Raw genomic sequence first — 11918 nt, 5'->3', positions numbered from 1 at the left:
ATCTAAGATATTTATAGGTTTCTCCTTTAGCTTAGATAATTCTAGAATCTTAATTTATTCATTAATATCTCTAGAAGATTCTAGTTAGTGTTGTTATATACTTTAATAGATCTAGATACAAAGTTATGCTTTTTGGACTTCGAAGAAATAAGGGTGTCTCATATAAAGGTGCAAAAGCCAGAAGTGTGGATCTTTTAGTATCAATCGATCAGAGTTAGGAAAGGATTTTAAATGAAACTCTTTGCCAGAGAAATAAAAATTCATTGCCCTGGTGTGGACCTTAGATATCTTAGCAGATTGTGAGCAGCTGTCAAAACTACCTTGAATTTTGATCTTTGCCGATGTAGAGAAACGTGGGCAGATCTTAGGGAAAAAGGTGGGTAGCGCTTTTGCTGACATTTTTTTTTGCGTGAGCTTGCTTCGTGGTCGAAATTCTGTCATCTGTCATTTACCCCACGTTGTAGATGTTAGACCGACAGAACTACTCACACCAATTAAACTTGTGGGCAGAAAAGACATTTCTGTCCAAGAAAAAACGTTAGCATAAAGGTATTTTTACTTATGATCATCATCATTTGGGCAAAAATAGACTTTCTGGCCACGTTTATTTTGTGGGCATAAACTGTTTCTACCAATGAAAATATTTTTGTCTGCAAAAAGAAAATTCCTTCCATGCTAAATTCATCAGCATAAGTGTAACAACCAGAACTTTTAAACGAAGTTAAGATCATTACTAAAAAGACTAACCATTTTACACTTTCTTGAAGAGGGGACGACTAAAATTTTTATAAAATTAATATGTTCACAAAACATAAGATTATTAAAACTAACAAAAACAATTTGAAAACATGACCAGCAGATTCTAACAATTTAAAAATAATTATAAATAAATAAATAAATAAGACAAAATCTAAAGTAAAATTTCTAAAACTTAAAATACTGAAAAACATATAAATCGACGTAGAAGTTGAACTGTATCTCCATAAGGCATGTACGGATCATTTCTGTCGCTCGCTAGCTTTTCTCTCTCTTCTACCACATTACACCTTTTCTTCAAAAATACAATTATGTTTTCCTTAATAATCATATTTTCATAAAAAACAAAATTATTCACCTCTATAAATAATTATATACATATATACACATATATACATATATATATACATGTGTGTGTGTGTGTGTGTGTGTGTGTGTGTGTGTGTGTGTGTGTGTGTGTGTGTGTGTGTGTGTGTGTGTGTGTGTGTGTGTGTGTGTGTGTGTGTGTGTGTGTGTGTGTGCACACTTATATATAATTAACCAAGATTAATTCCCTAAAATCCACGGCTCTAACTAAACCAATAACATACCACTTAAATCATTTTTTTAACAACACAAAAATTCCAAATCCTCAGATTAATTAAATATTCATTCAACAAATATTTAATTAATTTCAATTTCTACGTATGAAATAATTCTTGAATTCAAAATAACATTGAATAAATTAAACATAAATAAACAAAACTAAGACAATTAACTCCAAAAATATTTTAATTCAAGTATATATATGCATGTGTCAAATCTTTTTTTTTTTTGGATAAAAATGTGATGATTGTTCACGAATGAATTTCCTGGCTATAACAAAATATATCGAACATTGTAACAAAAAATTACAAAATGAAAATATGAAAAACCATAGTTCATTAGTGTGTCAAGTTACATGAGCTATATTAATTTTTATTTTGGCATACCAAAATGAACAAAAAATATGAATTAATTAAATACACAAAAGAATAGTTAGCTCAATTAGAAAGCCTTCACAAAAATAGTCATTCCCCACTCCTTCAAACTACAAAAAGGTACATTAAAATGAATAACAACATGTCAAATCTTAACTACTTGTTTTAAATGAATCAAGTATCAAAATAAATAAAGTGAAATTACATTTGTACCCGTAAAGTGTAAAAAAAATGACCTATGTGCTTTAAGACAAAAAATCCTCATATGTTTAAAACCATCCGAAAACCTTAAAAAATGTCCTAAAAAGTGTCAAAACCAGCCGACCTACAAATAACTTAGTGTGACTACCAAACTAAAAATCAACTCTATATGTATAACAGGTATCTAAATGATAGTTCAACAAAGCATCAAAAAAGCTAAAAAAATGTCATATGTTTTAAAGTGAAGGTCCTAACAAGATGCAAATAGCCTAAATGTGGCTTTCAAACAAAAAACCAACCTAAAAAGTCTCCAAAAAGTGTCTACATGACACTTTAACTCTCAAAACAACACTTACATGCCCCATGTGTGACTTTAAAACTAAAATCCAACTAAGTGCTAAAACGTGTCAACTCTCAAAGCCGACAAACAAAATAGGTTTCAAATACCTAAGTGTGATCACGAAACACAAAACCAACTACAATAAATCTAAAAAGCATCTAGGTATACTTCTACAAACCATCCAAAAGCTAAAAAAAACAAAATGTAATTATTACTCCACCCAAGTTCAAGATGCCAAAATTTAGAAAGTATAATGGGGCGATTACCTTAAAAGTCATTTGATCATGTACGACTAAAGGATGTCAGTCCACTTCTGTGCTGATCATTACTTCATTTTAACTTACAATTATTTCATGTTCTTTTTTCTAACTTTATATGTTATTATCGATTTATTGAGTAGGGTCTTCTTCTCAACAACATGCGACTTCGACTCCTAGGAGACGTGTGGAGTCTCGACTCTTGGAGTTAGAGCGCCACATTGCAATAAATGAGTGCATTCCCATGACGATTTCCCCTGGAGCGAAGAAGCCTATTTCCGCACATATCGTTCGCTTCAGCCAGGCGATAGGCGTGTGCATGCGAAAGACATTTTCCGTCCACTGTCTTAAGTGGGCGAACATTGGGAGAGAATACATTTAGGTCGTCAAGGGCCACCTCCAGGTAATTAAGTGCACTACACATTTATATATGATTTCATTTGAAACATATCTAACTTTAACCAATCTAATGTGTTATGTTTGTAATGTGTAGCGATTGTTTGTGCTTGATTTCAATGATCCAACAATGAGCAAGTTTGTTGAGCATCAGATGCTCACGACCATTAAAGAGTTCCGAGCCGATTGTCACAGACATTTCAAAAAGTACAGCGTCCCAAGGAGGCTCGTGCCAACCCACCAAACTCATTGGTTGGATGTGATAAGGATTGGCACTTCCTCTACGACCACTATATCAGTGGTGCATTCCAGGTATTTGTCATGATTAATTATGATAACAAGTTTTAATATGTATAAGAAATAAACAATATAATTGCTTTAATGCAGGAGCAATCATAGACAAACAAGGCTGCTAGACAGAAGCAGCCTTACAATCATAGTAGCGGGTCCAAGTCATTTCTACAAGACAGTACGAGCTCGCTGAGAGAAAATGGGAGCCAGTCGATCGTGTGGAGTTGTTCTGGGAAACACACGTTCGAGCTGGGACGTTCATGTCGCAGGCCACCGAGGATGCGTATGTAAGTTATACCCTTATTAATTATCCACTTTCATTATATATTTTTGCGCGTTACCTAACATAGTTTTTAAATTTGTTGCAGAATTAAATGTTGGAACTCCAATCCCAGCCTACCCCAGAGGGTAGTCAACCACTCTTTGAGGATGGGATATGCGATCAGGTGTTGGGTAGACGACCAACCTACTCAAAAGGTCTTGGTTGGGGACCCAAGCCAAAGGCCCGCAAAACGACGAGTGCAAGCAGTTCGTCGACATCTTGTTTACAGTCCATAGAAAAAGAGATTATATTACAAGCTAAACTTCATGAAGCTTTGGAACGGATTGAAGTACAAGATAGAAATCACCAAGCGTTAGCTTCACAAGTGGAAAGCATGAAAAAGATGATAGAAGAAATAACTCGTGCACAACAGGGACCACCACATGATCCCTAGCTCTACGGTACGTATATATGTCTCTATTATTCTTAAGTTTTTGCAATATATGATTTTGTACTAAACTTAGTTACTTTTATATCTTTTTTAGGACCAAAGGTGTAGGATGACGCATATGCACCTCGTTGGGAGACTTTTTGTTATGTTTGTGTTTTCTTGTATTATGAGAACTATATTTTTTGTAGTGAACTTATTCGTATTATTAATTTTAATTCTTTTTTTTTAATTTGTGTTTGTATATTTCTTAATTTACTTTAATTTAATCCAAACATTGGGAAAAATATTTGAGCAATCAGAACATCGTTATGAATGTTTGAGCAAATTATTTTGAGGAAAAAAAATAGAAATGAAATATTAAAAATATATATATATATAAAGGATTTTCGATGCAATGAAACATTGGGAAAAAAATGTCGGAAAAGAGGCATTCCCGAGGCCGCGAGGTGCGTCAGTATAAGGTGCGTCGGAAAAGAGGTATTCTCGATGCCACCTTTGCCAACGTGTATTTAGGCCTTGGGAGAGGCTTTCCAGATGCCGTGTTGGTACGACATGGGGAAAGCCTTTCCCGACGTGTTTCTCCTGACGCCGTGATGTACGTCGGCATATCCTTTCCCGACATATTTTTTATTTTCACCGACGTTTTTGAGCGTCGGGAGTACCCCGATCTCTTGTAGTGTTACAAAATTTTTTTATTCATAACTTTCAATAGTGCCTAATTTGACACTATTTGACCATGTGGTAAAGAATGTATTCTTTATTAGGTACGGGTATGATGAAGGCGCTACGAAGGTGTTATTGGAATTTATGTCATAAAACTCGTAGTTTGTAATCATATTCGATTCAATAAAGTTGCTATTGAGAAATTATTAGTGAAATTGAAAACTATAATCTTAAATCCAATAAACTTAGATCCTGAGGCTATTTTGAGTGAACTTGAAATTTCTGTAGAGACAAAAATGTGGATCAAGTTCGAATATATAGCCTAAATAGTCTATAGTATACGAATAAGGTTTGACACCTTATTTTGGGGACACTATGGATGTGACCCATTTTGTAGTTAGTACAAACGTTGTGATTTTAAATCGTTCATGTAGAGACATGAAAGTGTGAGCACCCTATGTAAAGAGTATACATAAGATTGAACCATGAAATAGTCATTTTAAGTTATAACGTCGTTTACTATTTAAAACTGACTATTTCAATAATTGATGACCTTAGGTAATTTAATCTTAATCATGAGATGACTATGAACTTTTGTTTACAAGAGATTATCCTTACATTAGCACCAGTCCAATAAGCCTCCCATTTTAGGGGTAAGACCAAGTGGATGGTTGGAAATATAGGGTGCAAGATGGAATTCACTCCTATTTACTTTAGGGTTAGTAGATAGGTTGTGTAAAGCCTTAATCCAAAAGGGAGTCCTATTGAAGAAGAGCTCTGCCATGAAGGGTAAGTCTGACTAAGTATAAAAGAATGGATAACACGCGACAAAAGATGAAGATTAGGTGAGTGGTGTAGTGATGCGAGGATAAATGCCTACACCTAAATGTGGTTGTGATAAGTTAGATCTACTTTTAAAAAGATTGACGTCGAATAAGTGATTAGACAACTCATGAGGTTAGACGATGGGATATTTTGATTTCCATGGAGATAAGGTTGGCGTCTCATGGAGAGTGTCTATTTGTAACTAACGCTAGACTTACATGTCGAGTTTGGGTTGGCTGCAGAACATGGCGAAATGAGAGGGTGACACGTGTAAAGCATAAAATGACCCATGGATATGAAAACTCACTATAAGTATGACCAAAGGCTGAAAGAAAAGGGGCATAAGATGCTACCCTTCTAATAATTCATCAAGCAGAGAGTCTGAAGAGTCAAACGACGAAAAAGGGAAACTAAAATCAGAAGGAAAGATTAGAGTCAAAAGTGTCTTTGAGTGATTCTTTTAAATGAATCTTTGTTTGTGAGTGACTCTTATAAATGAATGATTGTCTTGAAATGATCTTTTCAAATAAATAAATGTTTACCAGTGATTTTCACTCATAAATCAGTATTTCAGCAAATGGGAGTCACAAGTGTCTTTGAGTGATTCTTTTAAATGAATCTTTGTTTGTGAGTGATTCTTATAAATGAATGTTTGTCTTTGAATGATCTTTTCAAATAAATGACCGTTTACGAGTGATTCTCACTCATAAATATGTATTTCAGCAAATGGTTTTCATATGGAAAAGGAATATCTCTGTGAATGATCTTCATGTATATGTCAAGTGTTATGTTATGTTCCTTACATTCGTTGAAAGTATCTTCTGCATATTGTGTTGTTATATTCCTTTATAACCTTGTGGTCTGACTGGTATTTTGATAATGTGTCATTCTATGTCGTGGAGCTAACATTTGTTACGATGCTAATAGTCTATTATGTGAAGTGATGAGATCAATTACGAAATGTGGGTGGATATCAGAGGAAATTGGTAAGACAATAGTTAAGAGTATGTCCCAGGTCTAGATGAGGAGAGAATCACAGGCCGATGAGGAAAAAAACGATTTGTGAAATGATGATGGGTATCCCAAGAAACTCGTATAACAATGGTTGAAAGTGTATCCCAGGTCGAGGTGAGGGGAGAGTCCTAAGCCGATGAGGGGGAAAACGATTTCTTAAATGATGAAGGTATCTCAGGAACCTCGTAAGATGCTGGTTGAAATGTGTCCCAAGTTTAGGCGAGGGGAGAACCCTACGTTGATGAGGCAAAAAACGATTTGTGAAACGATGATAGGTGTCTCAGGTAACTCGTAAGACACTTGTTTACAGTATGTCCTAGACCTAGGCGAAGGAAGAATCCCCTGTCCTAGTGATGAGAAACGATTGCACGATAATGTGAATTGGATACATCCAACTTCTTTCAATTGGATACATCCAACTGTAAGAAACTGGACCAGTGACCTTGGTTTCATATGGTAAGTGAATAGCTACGTGTACCATAACGCTAAAGAAGGCAGGTGGAAATATTCTTTCCAACTTACAAAGTATGATTATGATGTTTGCTTGAAATCTATCCTAATCACTTACTCTTATCGTTCTAGCGCACAAGTCACAAAAAAATTACATAATTCAGCAATAGAAGTGTACACGTTTTTTGGTAAGAATCCTTGAATACCAATAGGTAGCAGCCGATGTAATAAAACATGACAATCGTACGTTTTAAGTCCTGATATTTTCCCTCTCTTTCATGCACACATGGCGATATATTGACAAATCCATCGAAAAATTTAATTGATTTCAAGAACTTGCAAAACTCAACTCGTTCACCGCTAGTCAATGTGTAGCTCGCGTATGGCTTAACCAATCGGTTACACACTTCTATAAGGTGTAAATCCTTTCTTATCTATAGATCTTGTAGGTCCAAACGATCATTCGTTGTATCCTTGGTTTTCCCTTCGAAATTCAACAACGTACCAACCAAATTGTCACAAACATTCTTCTCAATGTGTATTATATCAAGTTTGTGACATAACAGTAGTCTCGACCAGTAAGTTAGAAAAAATACTTCTGTTCATCCAATTAAGAGTTCTTTTTCTTTTCTTATCCTTTAATGAAGGAAGTTTACTCATAACTGGAAACTCCAACTGATCTAGTTGTTCTAAGATTTTGTGTCCGTTCATCACCGATAGAGGAGCCCTATGTTCTACCTTTCCATCATGTAGCCTACTTCTCTGCCACACGTGGTTCTCTGGAAGATAACATCTATGTTTCATGAAGGATTTTATTCTACCCCATATCCCTAATGACGATCTATCACCCATGCATATGGGACATGCCCGATACCCCTTGGTACTCCACCGTAATAGGTCACCATATACCGAAAAGTCATTAATCGTCTACAATAAGGTTGCATATAGCTGAAAGAACTAACCTGTAAGAGAGTCATACGTACGCACCCAAAAAGTCCATAACTCTTTCAGTTCATCAATCAATGGTTGGACATGCACATCGATTTCCCTACCAGGCGATCTAGGATCGGGTATGAGTAGTGACGTGAAGAAGTGTGTCTCTTTCATGCATTTTCATGGTGGCAAATTGTAAGGAAGTAACACAACATGCCACATACTATACGAGGTACTCATTTAACCAAATAGGTTAAATCTATCTGAAGTCAACCCCAAACACACGTTCCGAGGATCAGAAGCTAAATCAGAAAATTCAGAATCAAAGTGCTGCAATACCTTATGCGAAATTTTTTTCTCTCTATTATGATTAACGTTGTACCAAGTCTCGCCACATGTAGGACAATGTTGCAAATCAACAAACTCTTTTCAGTACAATACACAGTCGTACTTGCACACATGAATAGTCTTGTATCCTAAGCCCAAGTCACAGAGTTTTTGTTTGACTTCATAAAATGAACTAAGGATAGTACTACTACAGATTAGAAATGCTGCTCTTAAGAAATCAAAATTCCACAAGTAACAAAAAAAAATATTTTAAAGTCTGTCAGACAACCTTGCAACCATCCCAGTAGGATATACCTACCAAGAACACAACCCCAAACTATGGGTCTATGAACCTAATCACACTCTAGTCAGAAGGCAGGAAATCAAAGAACAGTGAGAGAAACTTGATTGGATTTGAAGGATTTGTTCAAAGGTCGAAGAGAAAGAGTGTGAGAAATGTGGGAATAAGATCTAAAAGGGAAACAAATCACAAAAAAACTCACCACATTGATGTCAAGAAGAATCATGAAGACTTGCGAAGAGAACAAGCTAAATGATGACTGCACAAGTCGGTAAAGGAAAATACACAGTTACGATGGTCGGTGACGAAAGGAGTTGGAGCTGACGAGGAAGATGAGAGAAATGAGAGAGACTAAGAGTCTAATGAGGGAGATGAGGTAAATGGGAGTCCAAAGGAGTTTTAGGTTACCGCTTTTTTTGTTTTAAAAATAAAATATTTTTAGTTTCCCTCAATTTTTTTCTTTTCATTTCCTTTTTTTTTTTATAGCCACTTAATAAAAGGCTATAATGAAGAGTTATAATAGGTGTTATTTGTTGTAGTGCGAGGTGCTGCTTAAGAGAGTTGCTCGGGTAAAGAGTAAAACGGGTAAGCAGTGTAGCTTTGAAAAACTGAAGGTGTTAAGAGCCAAAGTCTTCAAAGGAACCATGAACCCAGGGGATGTAAAGAAGTGGTTGGGTTTGGTTGATAAATTTTGGGGGTAGAGTGTCTTAATGAGAAGAATGTAAAGCTAGAAATGTTCTTATTGCAAGGAATTGCTGAGGGTTGGTAGATCTTATATGCGACAAGACTAGGAGTAGTAGACCTCATTACTTGGGAAGGTATTCAAAGGGATTAGAGGAAACGTTCTACCCTCGTTCGGTTGTTGATTCATGGAGGATTGAATTCCTATGCTTGAAGCAAAGCGATATGACCATTGCAGAGCATGAAAAGGAATTCACTGAACTTGCGAAATACGTAATACCCTTCATAATGGACGAAGAAGATAAGTTCAAGAATTTTGAAAAAGGTCTAAGTACAACAATTTGGGTGCTAGTGACAGCAAATGAGAATTGGTCAAACTTTTCTAGGATGGTGGAGGCGGCTATGCATGTTGAGAATACACTAGATGAAGGGAGAAAGAGTCCTAAGGAGATAAATAAAGGAAAAGGAAGTGAGGAAGGATTTAGCAGGAAGACTAAATTTAGTTTGGACCAAGGATCGCAATGGGACAACAATCGGAGTCCTATGTGCTTCGAGCGTGGTAAGCGACACTCAAGAGTTTTTAGGTATAAAAAAGTTTGTTTTAAATGTAGAGAAAGAAGAAATATCCAAAGGAAATGTCAAGAAAAGGCTAAGGTTGGCGACAAGCCTACACAAATAGGAATAACTATTTCACAAAGAGGACTGACAACGGACAAGGGAAAGAAAGCAATGAAGAAGAATTTTTTGGACGAAATTCAAAAGAGGATGGAGTAGTTATGAGGCCTTAATCTAAAAAGGAAGTCTGGATAAATAAAAGCTCGTCCAAGGAAGGGAAGTTTGATGAAGTATAGAAGAGAGACATCCCGTAGGAGGGATGCGAATGGAGAAACGACGATGCGAAAAGAAGCATGTAAGTCGAAGTGCTATCGCTGTAGAGAAAGCGACACGATAAGATTTAGTTGGCAAAGGAAAAGTACACGAAAAAATCTAAAGATTACGTGATGGTTGTAGTCATACGGGGAGAAAAACTTGAACCTAAGTCTAGTCGCGATAAGGTAGACATATTGTTAAAAAGACAGGCATTCAAATGAGTTATTGGACAACTTATTGAGGCAAAGTTAATGTTCGGTGCTCGTTAGTTTCCTGAGAAGAGAGTTTGATGATGAGAAGTTTAGCTTTCCAAGGAGATAAAGTTAACTTCTCAACAAAAGTGTCTATTCGTAACTAACGCTGGACTTACGTGTTGAGTTTGGGTTGGTTGCATAGCGCGACGAAATGAGAAGGTGACATGTATAGAGCATGAAAATAACCCATGGATGTGAAAGATCACTATAAAGAAGATTAAAGACTGAAAGAAAAAGGGGCATACGATATTACCATTCTGATAGTTCATCGAAAGGAAGTCCCAAGAGTGGAACGACGAAGATAAAACTAAAAGCAAGGAGGAAGGAGTGGAGTCTCTAGTTGTAACGACCCAACTTTCCGGACTAAGCTGAGGTCACTACCAAATATCAAAACTCGACCATTCAACATAAAATTTAAAACGGACCAGTTACGATTCATTAAAACATTAGAAACATTACAGAAGACAGTTTCGGGCCCTATTTTAAATAAATAAAAAAAGTCACAAAATAAAATATCAAGTCACCAGTTCAAAATCACAAGTCAAAATATTCAGACAAAATACATAGCGGAAGCGATAAGAAAACCAGACGCGTCCATATGGCCTTCACGCATCCTTCCTGCCTCTCGTCGGTCTGCCCCTCGCTGTACCCCTACCTGAAAAGTTAAAGAAGAGAAAGGGTGAGTATAAACATACCCAGTAAGGGACCCACTACTGGGCCCGTTAGGGGACAACAGTTAACTTCCTATTCGGGGGTACCCTACATAACAGTCTAGTGCTCCCGAAGGATGCACATATCAGTCTAGTGCTCCCGAAGGATGCACATATCAGTCTAGTGCTCCCGAAGGATGCACATATCAATCTAGTGCCCTCGAAGGATGCACATATCAGTCTAGTGCTCCCGAAGAACGCACATATCAGTCTAGTGCCCCCGAAGGATGCACATATCAGTCTAGTGCTCCCGAAGGATGCACATATCAGTCTAATGCTCCCGAAGGATGCACATATCCGTAAGGCACACTACCCCATAGATGAAGCTAACCGTTACCCCTCAGTCCAAACTAAACTGTCTACATCAATCACATCCCAACGGCATTCATATCACAGTCCCGCCATAGGCTTTGTCAGTCAGATAGTATAGGTTTAAACATCTACACCCTCAGTTGCTATATGCATTACCGATTCGTACGCCATTAGGGAAAACCCTAAATTCAATTGACTAACCAACCAGAACCGGACTCACTGTTCTTCCCCGTCCAAACTCCATGAACCAAATACAGACCAGTGTTTTACTACATACTGAACCGTAACTTTAAGGTCCATCAACATAAAATCTCAATCCACAAATAGCAGTCACAGTATAATTTTCATCAGAAAAAATATAATATCAGTACTTAACAGTCAACACGCATACAGATATTCAGTACAGTCACTAACGTGTAATCCCCTGTGGATTACTACGGTTTTAGCCTGGACTCGGGGTCCAGTAGTAGGAAAACCCTTACCTGATACTCGGTTATGCCCCTCGATCGAAATCCACGCTCGACAGATCCACCTAACGAAACACGAAAGTTTTAGTTGATGACTTTAGTAGAAGTCGTTTAAAAAAAAAAGGTCGGAAGCGACATCCGTTGACTTACCCAAGGAAAGGAAGCTAACTCCAACTAGGCCTGCCGCGGAACCCGAGA

This window comes from Cucumis melo, chromosome 3 (genome assembly GCF_025177605.1).
Source record: "Cucumis melo cultivar AY chromosome 3, USDA_Cmelo_AY_1.0, whole genome shotgun sequence".
Classification (NCBI taxonomy): Eukaryota; Viridiplantae; Streptophyta; class Magnoliopsida; order Cucurbitales; family Cucurbitaceae; genus Cucumis; species Cucumis melo.
This window is presented reverse-complemented; position numbering follows the sequence as displayed.